Below are 11,772 nucleotides of genomic sequence, written 5' to 3' on the forward strand. Positions count from 1 at the left end.
AACAAGGCTCTGGCCAGCCTTGTCCTCCCCCCATTTCCTTTCCCTTGCTAACCTGTTAGATTCCATCCCTAAAGCTAGCCACCACCTTACCTGGTCACTTCCTCCTCCCAAGACTGACCACAAAGGTCCAGCTACCAAAGCATTGAAATCCAGCAATCAGAAGCTCCCTTTTGGCTGCCCTAACTAATGTGTCCAACCAAAACTAAGCACCTCATTGTAGTGCTGTGTGTGTGTGTGTGTGTGTGTGTGTGTGTGTGTGTGTCCCCTTTTCCCTTTATAAACTGCCCTTTGCCTACGGGCTCTGTCTGTCTCCTCTCTATGCAGAGGCAGTCCTTGGTCCCTTTGTGCTGAGAACTTGGTTTCAGCTATCCTCCAGTTTAACCCATGTCCTCTGATATTAAGCAGTGTCTACTCAGTGCTCAGTTTTTCATTTCTTGAAGTTTCCTTATTTCCACATCTGCTTAGCTGTTCTCTGCTGTCTCTTATTCCCTGCAGGTGATTTCAGACTTTCTTCTTTAATGTAGCAGGCATACTTACCTTGCAACATATTTGGTAAACTAAGGCCCTTGGAATTCTTGTTGATCTGTTTCTTGCCAGTTGTCTCTGCTTCCTTTGCTGTGGTGCCTGGGGGCCTTATTTCCTCGTGGGGTTGGCTGCTTTGTAGCAGGGGTAGACTGCTTTCCCTAGATTCCTAATTTTAAAAGACCTAAGGCTGCTAAGGGTCCTTCCCAAGTATATACGTACATGCACAGACAGACAGACACATGCACACAGATACAGACAGATGTGAGTGCATGTGCGCACGTGCACACACACACCGTGCACACACACACACACGTGCACACACACTCTTACTTCTGCCAGGTGTCTGAGGAGCACTAACCGGTAGTGAGCACTCAAAGCTTTGGGTTGGGGAGCATTTGCACCACACAGCTGGTGTGAGCTCTGGTTAAGTACCGTGTAATGGAGGCTGATGGCTTCAGAGTTTCAGCAGTCACTTTTTCCATTTTCGACTTAGCACTTCATTTGGAGGCCATTGCTTTCCCCAGTGGAGGGCTTCAGGTGTTTCCATTAGTTCTCGGCCTGACCACGAAACTCTTGAACATCCTAGCCCTTTGGTGGGAGACAGACATTCCAGTCTGGAATGTCAAGGACTCTTGACTTTGTGAGCTCCTCCCTCTGCCCCAAGACACCAGGGAAGCCAGAGCTCTTCCCTCAGGGGTGAGTGGCCAGCTATGGGTGGGCCCACTGCTTCCCTTTCCCTTCCTGGATCCCACTCTTACCCCAGGTTTTGCCTTGCCTGTTAGTTACCTTCTGGAAGGCTCATTTTACCCTCACGAAGACGTTTACTATTCTCCCCAGACTTTTCAGTTGTTTTCCAATGAGGGCGATTTCACATACAGTATATTAACAATCCCCAAGGGCAGAGGCCACAACAAGTTTTCCCCCATTACCTACAGGTTCTTGGGCATCAGAAAATAGATGTGCAAATACTGGAGTACATGCTGTGCTCAGTGTGGGATGCAGGGATGCTCGCCAGCATGAAAGCACAGATGGACCAGGCACTTACTAGTGGAGTTGCCCCACCTGAAAATCTCATGGATTCAGGGCCGGGACGTCACTCAGAGGCTCAGCACCCGCCTCGCATGTGCGAGGCCCTGGGCTCCACCCTAGTACTGTTAGAGTAAAGAAAAGCAGGGGCCATAGCTCTGCTGGTCGAGCACCTGCCTAGCATGCATAAAGACCTGGCTTTAACCCCCAGCACCACACAAACTTGAAATAGTGGTGCACATGGACAGGTGGAAAACTCAAAGTCATCCTTAGTTACATATGGAGCTTAAGGCTATCCTGGGATACATGAGACCCTGTCCCACAAACAAAACAAAATGAAAACAACAACCCAACTTTAGAACCTTCTTTTCTAAAAATTGGACTTTTTAACCGATAGGTAAGAATATAAAATTGATCAGGTGGTGGTGGCCCACGCCTTTGATCCTAGCACTTGGGAGGCAGGGGTAGGCAGATCTCTGTGAATTCAAGGCCAGTCTGGTCTACAGAGCTAGTTCTAGGAGATCCAGGGCTGTTACACAGAGAAACCCCGTCTTAAATAACAACAAAAAAAATTGTACACATATGCAAGGTGCCACGTGATGTACTGAGACAGGCACACACTAGGTAATGTTTAAATAGGCAAAAGCAGTTCTGCGTGGCCCAACTTTGAAAGCACCATTCTCTCCTGATGATATTATTTCTCTGTGGACACCCTTCTGTGCAACTGTACCCTGGAACCTCTTGCTCCACCAAAGGAAACTCAGTAGCCATTCGTGAGCCTCTTCATTTTAATGAGATTCCCCAGGTATCCGTGTGCTCAGGAAGGTCCTAGGGACTCCTCCTTTCCAGAGTGTTCAGCAGTGTGTGCCAGCAAGAGCTACGTGTGCAGTAAAGAGTTACAGGAGAATGGTGGGGATGTGATTCTGGCAGCTCTCAGGTGGCCACATAGGGTGGCTCACTCATTTGGGTTGCCCTGGAAGGACCACATTTCTGGAAACCTCCAAACCCCAGGATGGGATGGTTGTTCCCTTTCCGAAGGGGTCCCTAGCTTCCTGCTCTTTCTGGGAGGTGGAGCACATCCTGTGATCTCAGGGGGCTTTGTGAGGAGGAGTCACATCTGAAGAGTTTTAGCACTTGGGTACCTGTTTTAGCCCAGTTTTCATGACTTCCATGTTTACCTTCCCGCTGCCATGCGTCCTGCCATGATGATAATGGACTAAACCTCTGAAACTGTAAGTGAGCTACCCCAATTAAATGTTTTCCTTTCTAAGAGATGCCATGGTCATGGTGTTTCTTCACAACAATAGAAACCCTAACTAGGATAAAGTGGGGTGTGTGTGTGTGTGTGTGTGTGTGTGTGTGTGCGTGCAAGACCCATGGAAACCAGAGAAGGGCATTGGCTCCCTGGAACTAGGTGGTTATGAGCCACAGTGTGGACGCTGGGAACTGAACAGAATCCTCTACAAGAGAAATAGTGTTTTTAACCACTGAATCACCTCCCCAGCCCTGCCTTTGGCTGTGGTGTGTTTATTTTTATCCTATTTGGAATTGGCTGAATGGTCTGCATTTGTGGGTTTACCATTTTCATTTGGAGAAGTGTTGAGCACCTCATCTCATCTCTTCCCTACCATGACGGACCACACCTTGAACTGTGAGCAGAAACAAACCCTTACTTACTTAATAAGTTTCTTTCAGGGTATTTTACCCCAGTAATAAGAAAGAAACCAAGAACATGGTGTAGTGCTTGCCTGGCATGTGCAGAGTCTTAGATTAAATTTGCTGTGTCACTGGAAAAACAAAACCAAACACAGACAGTGGAGCAGAAATCTGAAAAGCATTGAAAAAAGAACTATCCACTTGAATTCTTAGTCCAGTGTCTTAGGTAGGGTTTCTTTTGCCGCGAAGAGACACCATGACCATGACAACTCTTATAAAAGAAAGTATTTAATTGGGGACTTGCTTACAGTTTAAGACAGCGCTCAGTGTGGTAGCAGCAGTCAGAAGCTGGAGCAGTAGCTGAGAGCTTTACATTCCGATCCACAGACGACAGAAGAGGCACTGACAGTGGACCTGGCATGAGCTTTGGAAGCTCCAAAGCCACCCCAATCCCTGTGGCACACCTGCTCCAACAAGGCCACACCTCCTAATCCTTCTGGGAAACAAGTGTTCAAAAGTATGAGCCTATGGGGACATTTTCATTCAAACTACCATATTTCAATCCCAGGCCCCTATAGGCTTGTAGCCATATTATACTGCAAAATGGACTTAGTCTAACTTCAAAACTCCACATAGTCTATAACAGTCTCAACAATGTTAAAAATCTCTTCTGAGATTCATAGTAATCTCTTAACTGTAATCCTTGTAAAAATCAAAATTAAAAATCAGATCACCTACTTCCAACATAAAATGGCACAGGATACACATTACTGTTCCTAAAGGAAAGGGAGAATAGTGAGAAACTACAGGACCAAAGCAAGACCAAAAAACCAGCAGGGCAAACTCTGCATTCTGTATCTTCATTCCTGATGTCTGATCCAGTAAAATATCTTTTAGAAAATGAAGGCAAGAATAAAGACCTTGGGACATACAGAACCTGAGAGCAGTTATAAAGTGACCTGTACACATCAGGAAATGCTTATAACAGAATGGAAAAAGATCTTTACCAACCCCACATCAGACAGAGGTCTGATCTCCAAAATATACAAAGAACTCAAGAAATTGGCCATTAAAAGAACAAATACTTCAATTAAAAAAAATGGAGTACAGACCTAAACAGATAATTCTCAACAGAGAAATCTAAAATGGATGAAAGGAAATGGTCAACATCCTTAGTCATCAGAGAAATGCAAATCAGAACAACTCTGAGATTCCATCTTATACCTGAAACAATGGCCAAGATCAAAAACACTGATGACAACTTATGCTGGAGAGGTTGTGGGATAAAGGGAACACTTCTGCATTGCTGGTGGGAATGCAAACTGGTACAACCCCTTTGGATATCAATATGGCGATTTCTCAGAAAATTAGAGGAAAAAAACCTTCCTCAAGACCTAGCAATACCACTTTTAAGTGTATATCCAAAGGATGCTCAATCGTGCCAAAAGGATGTGTTCAACTATGTTCATAGCAGCACTGTTTTTCATAGTCAGAACCTGGAAACAACCTAAATGCCCCTCAACCAAAGAATGGAAAAGGAAAATGTGGTATATTTACACAATGGAGTACTACACAGCAGAAAAAATAACAACATCTTGAAATTTGCAGGCAAATGGATGGAGCTAGAAAACATTATTTTGAGTGAGGTAAACTAGATATAGAAAGACAATTATGTGTATTCATTCGTAGGTGGTTTTAAAACACAAAGTAAAGAAAACCAGCCTACAAATCACAATCCCAGAGAACCTGGACAACAATGAGGATACTAAGAGAGACTTACATATATCTAATGTACATAGGAAGTAGAAAAAGACAAGATCTCCTGAGCAAATTTGGAGCATGGGGACCATGGGAGAGGGTTGAAGGGGAGGGAAGAGGCAGAGAAGGGAGCAGAAAAAAAATGTAGAGCTCAATAAAAAAAAAAACAATAATAAAAAAGAAATGCTAAATAACATCCATCGAACAGGAGGAAAAGGACACCATGTGGGCATCTGGGTGGACACAAAAGACCAAGACTGCTCCATGCAAAGAGCCCACAGACAGTCAGCATGATGGGCTCAAGTCTCCAGAGTTTCATTCATACAAAAGTCTGAAGAGATTTATAACAACAACACAGAGTGGGGACCATATGTTGGTAGAGAAAAAGGGCTGGCCACCAGGTGGTGATTCAAGCCTATAATTCCAGCACAGAAAGTTCGAAGCAGAGGGGGTCAGGTCAAAGTCATCCTCAGCTATATAGAGAGTCTGATGCCTGCTTGAGCTACAGAAGACCCAGCAGGGCTGTGTGTGACTGTCTAGATATTTCCGAGGAGAGGCAGACTTCAGGAGACTCTGCCACCTTCCTCAATGGATGTAATAGACCCTGGTCTCCCCTAGATCTTGGGGAAGAGAGTTTTGGTTGGTCACAAGTTATGGTTGGTTTTGTGTCAACTTGACACAGTGTAGGGTCTTCTGAGAAGAAAGATTCACAGTTGAGAAAATACCTCCACCTTTATCTGTAGGCAAGTCTGTTGGAGATTTTTCTCGATTAATAACTGATGTGAGAGAGATCAAACTGCTGCAGACACTACTACCACTGGGTAAGTGGTCCTGGGTTGTGTAAAAAAGCAGACTGGAAGCTGGGTGGTGGTGATGCATGCTTTAATTCCAGCACTTGGGAGGCAGAGGCAGGCAGATGTCTGTGAGTTTGAGGCCAGCCTGGTCTACAAGAGCTAGTTCCAGGACAGGACAGGCTCCAAAGCTACAGAGAAACCCTGTCTTGAAAAACCAAAAGTGGGAGACGGAGAGAGAAAGGGAGAAAGAGAGAGAGAGAGAGAGAGAGAGAGAAAGAAAGAAAGAAAGAAAGAAAGAAAGAAAGAAAGAAAGAAAGAAAGGAAGGAAGGAAGGAAGGAAGGAAGAGCAGCTTGGACAAGTTATAGGGAGCAACCCAATAAGCAGCACTCCTCCCTGGCTTCTGCTGCAGTTCCTGCCTCCAGGTTCCCACCTTAGTTTCTACCCTGATGTCCCTTCATGATGGACTGTGATGGAAAAGTGTGAGCCTAATAAACCCTTCCTTTATCAGATTGTTTTGGTCAGTGTTTTTGACAGCAGCAGGGGTCTAACTTGGACATGGCTGGGAGAGCAGCAAGGATCCAGGGATCTCTCAGGGACAGAGAGCTGCCAGCTAGCTTAGGACTCTCAGACAGCCTCGGGAACACAGTGGAAGGAGTGTCTATTGAGTGTGACCGGTAGTGCTGTCAACTTGACACAACCTAAAACAAGACCTAGCGTCTCAATGAAGGGTTGTCTAGATCAGGTTAGCTGAGAGCATGTCTGTGGGAGACTGTCTTGGCTGGTGTAGGTGATTCTCGAAGAGCCAGAATCTCAATGAAGGGTTGTCTAGATCAGGTTAGCTGAGAGCATGTCTGTGGGAGACTGTCTTGGCTGGTGTAGGTGATTCTCGAAATCCAGAATCTCAATGAAGGGTTGTCTAGATCAGGTTAGCTGAGAGCATGTCTGTGGGAGACTGTCTTGGCTGGTGTAAGTGATTCTCGAAGAGCCAGCCTGAAAGGCACTTCCGTTGCTAAGGCAAGAGAAGGCTGAGCACTCGTGCAGTGCATGTGCTCACTCGCCCTGCTCTTGGCACCACAAATAAACAACGCCTTCTCTTGACTAACTGCTCGGTCCCGCCACCCTGGCTTCCCTGTGGTAAGGGGCTGCGGCCTGGAACAGTAAGCTAAAATAAACCCTTTCTCCCCTCCATGGCTTTCTGTCACGGCGATGAAGCTAAAACTAGGCCAGCATCTATCCTCTGCTGAAGCCTGGAGTCTCTGAGCATCCCACTGTGAGTGGGCCAGATTGTCCCTGTGGGAACCACAAACTTACCCCACTTCCTTTCTCTTTGGCATCAGCTGTCACCACTGGCCATCTTAGAGAGGTGTAGCATTGACCACTGATAACAATTCAAATGAGAAAACCCCCAAATGGACTTTTTCAGCAAAATTTCACTGAATGACTGTCATGTTCCAGGCATCTGATGAGGCAATTTTCCTACCAGGAAAGGCATTCTGGCCTAGAGAGATCCTTCCTCAGACAGAAGTTTCTCAGAGGAGGGGATGATCAGGAAGGTGGACAATACCCTCTTCACTTGTAGGAAGTGGGGTCTACAGTGGGCTCCCCAGGATTCCATGAAATGTGTTTGTGACTAACAGGGAGAGGGACCAGGTGAGCAGGTGGGAACACACAAACAGAGGAAGTGTTTGCTGCAAGAGAATACAGGATGCAGGCAGTGTTAGCCCCACAGTGTGAGACCAGCCGGAGTCTGGGGACAAGACCAGGAAGTGACTCGTGCATGCCTCAGGATCTAAGTTTTCTGGAATAATACACAGACGTGGGTTCAGGGCCAGTCCTGCGTCGTGGTACTGAGAACACCATTTCCTGGCTAGAAAGAGGGACCTCCACGGTCAGCAGGAAACCACTGCTAGAAAGGGTTGACTGACAGGAGAGGAAGATTTGCACACTGTTATCTAGGCTGTGTGGAGCTCACTGTTACTCAGAGTGACATCCCAGCAAATGATAACAAGCATCAAGGCAGGTGCTGCCATCACAAGGAAACTGGAACACTGATTTTGGTGTGCAGACTCGGGATGTCAGGGGAGGATGTGGAACAAAGCCTAGCACGGCCTCCTGGAATAAGCCAGCATCCTTCCGGGAGGGCACGAGTTGTTCGGTCCCTTGGATCCTCAGGAAGCCTTGCCTGCTCTTTGTGAAGGCCCCAGACAGGCAAGCTCTTTTATCAGCTGGGGGACACCTGTTTCATTCTTCCTCGTACTCAGTCAGCCAGTGTTTATTGGACACCTATTGTGCACCGGGCCCTGTAGTAAATAAAGGTGTGATTACAACTGCAGTAAACACTATAAAAGAGATGTACACGGTGCTGTAAGGGCCTGTAACTGGGATCTATGCGATGGAGAAGCAGCTATATAAGGACCTGTGATCAAGATAAATGAACTGGTAAAATTTAGAAAGTGCTGATAATTAAGTTGGGATTGAAGGAATGAACAAACTTTAACTAAAGAAGGGAATGGAGGTTCAGGCATGATGAGCGGTCTGTAAAGACTCCGGCAGGGACAAGAGTCTATGTATCCATCAGAATTGGCCGCGTAACAAGTTGTTCTGAAAGTCAGTTTCTTCAAACAACAGACACGCTTTTAAACCTCACTGCCGAGACAGAAATCAGGCTAGACTCAGCCAGGTGCCTCTAACAATCCAGACAAGACTGTAACTAGGGCTCCTGTGTTTCCCAGCTCGTGCCCTCAAACCCTCTGGCAAGTCAGCCTGGACCTCCCTCACGCAACAGACGAGTCAGCCCCTCTCCTACCCCTGCAATTGCTCTCCTTCTGTTGACCGAAGCAAGTCACTTGGCTAAGCCCCAAGTGGCTGTGAGCAGGCACAGCGCACCCCCAGGGTAAGGGAGACATGAGCAAATGAGGGGCCAGGGCTGTAAAAGTCTACCTCATGTGTTCAAGGTCTGAGATAACAGGATAGGGACTACAGGGTGAAGGGCAAGGGGGGCAGAGGCTGCAGAGAGCAGTGGGAGAACCCGGATCTGTCCTAGAAGCGGGGACGTTCTCATCTCCGTGTCGTTTGATCATCTGAAGAACGTCTGCGTGGCTGAGTTAGTTGTGCGCTTGTCTAACAGGCTTGAAGTTGGAGTCTCAGCACCCGTAATTCCCAGTGTGGTAGCACACGCTCATACTCCTACTACCCAGGAGGTGGAAGATCAGAAGTCAGTGTCTTCCTTAGCGGCCTACTGCCTTTGAGGCCATCCTGGGCCACATGAGATTGAGGCAGCTGGGTTCCCGTGGGTTAAACACACCTAGTGGCGTGGCAAAGTTTGCTAGTTTGAGAAGATGAAGGTTGGGGCTAGTTCAGCCCACACATCCCTGGTGCAGCCTCTCCCAGCATAACACCCTAGCCCTCCCATCCACACTGTGGCATGTAATTCTCCCCAGGTTGGGAGCAGCCTTCTCATTCTTCTTGAAAGGACAATTCCTTCCCCCCTCCGAAGACCCAGTTCAGATGCCACCACTAAAGTGACCCTGACTTGTCTAATCTCCAAGAGCATGAAGAATGAGATCTTAAGGTCATCACAAATGACATTTCTAACATCAAGAGGCTATGTGGCCCAGCTGTGTCTGTGGTTAGACCCATGGGTTGCATTTACTGCGTCCATGTTTTCACTCGCTCACATTCACTGGCCGGTTTTGCTTGAAAGAATTCTCACACCCGTAAAGCCTGCATCTAAGAGTCAAAACTGCGTGAATGTATTGAATACATGTACAAGTGAATGGTCTCATCAGTAAAGAGCTTTCTCCCAAAGACACCAGGCATAGCGGTGGCAGTGATTCCTTCCATCTGAAGGAATCTCTGGTGTCTCCCAATTCTAACAGAAAGTCACTCTCTGAAGGAGAGGGGACCCTGGCTCAGGTTGGTCACAGGGGAGCTGCCTGAGGTTCTAGGGAAATGCCTCCATCTATAAGATGTTCTCTGTGCAACCACAAGGACCTGAACTCAGTTCTCAGACCTCTCATTTTAAAAAGCCAGGCAGGCTGGTGTGAACTTGCAATCCCAGCGCTGGACCTTATTGGCCAGCCAGCCTAGCCTAAGCAAGCCCCAGATCCCAGACAGAGACCCTGTATCGGAAAACAAGATGGACAGCTCCTGAGGAACCTCTGGCCTCCACACACAAGTGCACAAACGTAACACACGCAACTAGTCTGCTTTATCAGAAGAAGGACCGTCTAGCAGTGGTCGTGGCTAAAGTCAGCCTTCTCTGATGTTAGAATGGCCGAGCAGCGACCACAAATGATGTCATAACATGAAGTCTTTCCCACAGCCTGGGTGTAAGTCCTGTAAGCCAGAAAGCAGTGACAAGCCCCACCCTGCCCACCACTCCTGGCAGGCTTTTCAGACTAGCATTTGGTTCTGATAGTGTTGCCTCCTCTTCTACAAGAGAGGACCATGAATCCCAGGGAGATCCACCCTGGGTCCTTCAGCTACCTTCACAGTGCAGGCCACTGAGATGAGAGCCCCAGGTCCTCTTACACCTATCTATGTCCACGTGATCAGGAATGGAAGGGAGATACTCACGCAAGCAGAGGTATGTCTCTGCCTTCCTTTCCCATTCTTTCTCCTTCTTGCAGCTTGGGAAGTCATTATACAGTCAAGGGCACAACCTTAGGAAGATGGAAGTTAGAGCCAGGGCCTGTGATATCTGGGCACATGACCTGAGACACCACTCAGACCTTCCTGGTGAGTGAGACTGGAATAGGCTAGCTCATCACACAAACACTAGGGTGGGCCCACTGAAAGGGAGGAGGAAAGGGGGAGTTGAAAAGGATGCGGAGTGGTAGAAAACCTGTGTGGTACAGCAACACGAAGCAGTGCAGAGACTAGAGAGAGGGCTCAGTTGGTAAAATGTCTGCTATGCAAGCATGAGGACCTGAGTTCAAATCCCATCTAATAAGCCAGGTGCAGCTGCAGATGCAGCTACAACCCCAGTGCTGTGGGCAGAGGAGAGTGGAGGCTTAATACGGCTTGTTGGCTCTCGGTAACAAACTCCTGGCTCAGGGAGAAACGCTGCCTCAGAGAAATAAGATGGAGCGACAGAGGACACCTGGTACCTTCTTTTGGCTACCGTGCACACCTGCACACAGGTACACAACCCACACACAGAAATTCATGCACACCCAAAAGAAAAATGATAATAAAACAGCATGGTCACTATAGAAAACAGAGCAGCTCTAACAATAACTAAAAATGATTGCCAGAGGGTCCAGCAATCACACTTCTGAGTATACTCTCTGTCCACAGCTGTTGAAACATGGATACAACCCAAGGCCCACTGAAGATCTGATGGATAAACAAACTGTGGGCAGTACTGGCCCTACAAAGGAAGGATGGGCTGATGTAGTGTACAAGGTGATGAACTTTAAGGACATTGTGCTCAGGGAAATAAGCCAGGCACCAAAAGACAAATGTTGCCTGATTCCATTTATATGTGGTACTCACAGTAGTGAGAAACACACAGACAGAAAGTGGGATGGTTGCTAGGAGCTGTGGGAGAGAAAGGGACACGTTGATTTGCAGGAACAGACTTTGAGTTTTACAAGATGAAAAGTTATGGGGGAGGATGGTGATAAAGCTTGCATACTATAGAAGTATTTAATGAGATGTGCACTTAAAAACAGTGAGGACGGAGGCTGGAGCGATGGCTCAGCGGTTAAAAGCACTGGCTTTTCTTCCAGAGGACTAAAGTTTAACTCTCAGCGTGCACAGGCTCACAACCAAGCATGACTCTAGTTCCAGGGCATCCAACGACCTCTTCTGTCCTCCACAGGTACCAGGCATACAGACAGTGCGTGCAACCAAAACCCCACACACATAAAATAATGGAGATGGTGGTGATTGCTGAAGCTCCAGATTTATTGTTTTATGGTAAATTCCATGTTCTGTAGTTGGGAGCTTAGAGATGGCAGTCTGGGGCTCGTGCTCTGCTGGGAGAGGGGGTTCGCTCCTGGGCCG

Source organism: Alexandromys fortis, unplaced genomic scaffold (genome assembly GCF_014885135.2).
Source record: "Alexandromys fortis isolate MF-2015 unplaced genomic scaffold, M_Fortis_MF-2015_v1.1 scaffold_12, whole genome shotgun sequence".
Taxonomy (NCBI): Eukaryota; Metazoa; Chordata; class Mammalia; order Rodentia; family Cricetidae; genus Alexandromys; species Alexandromys fortis.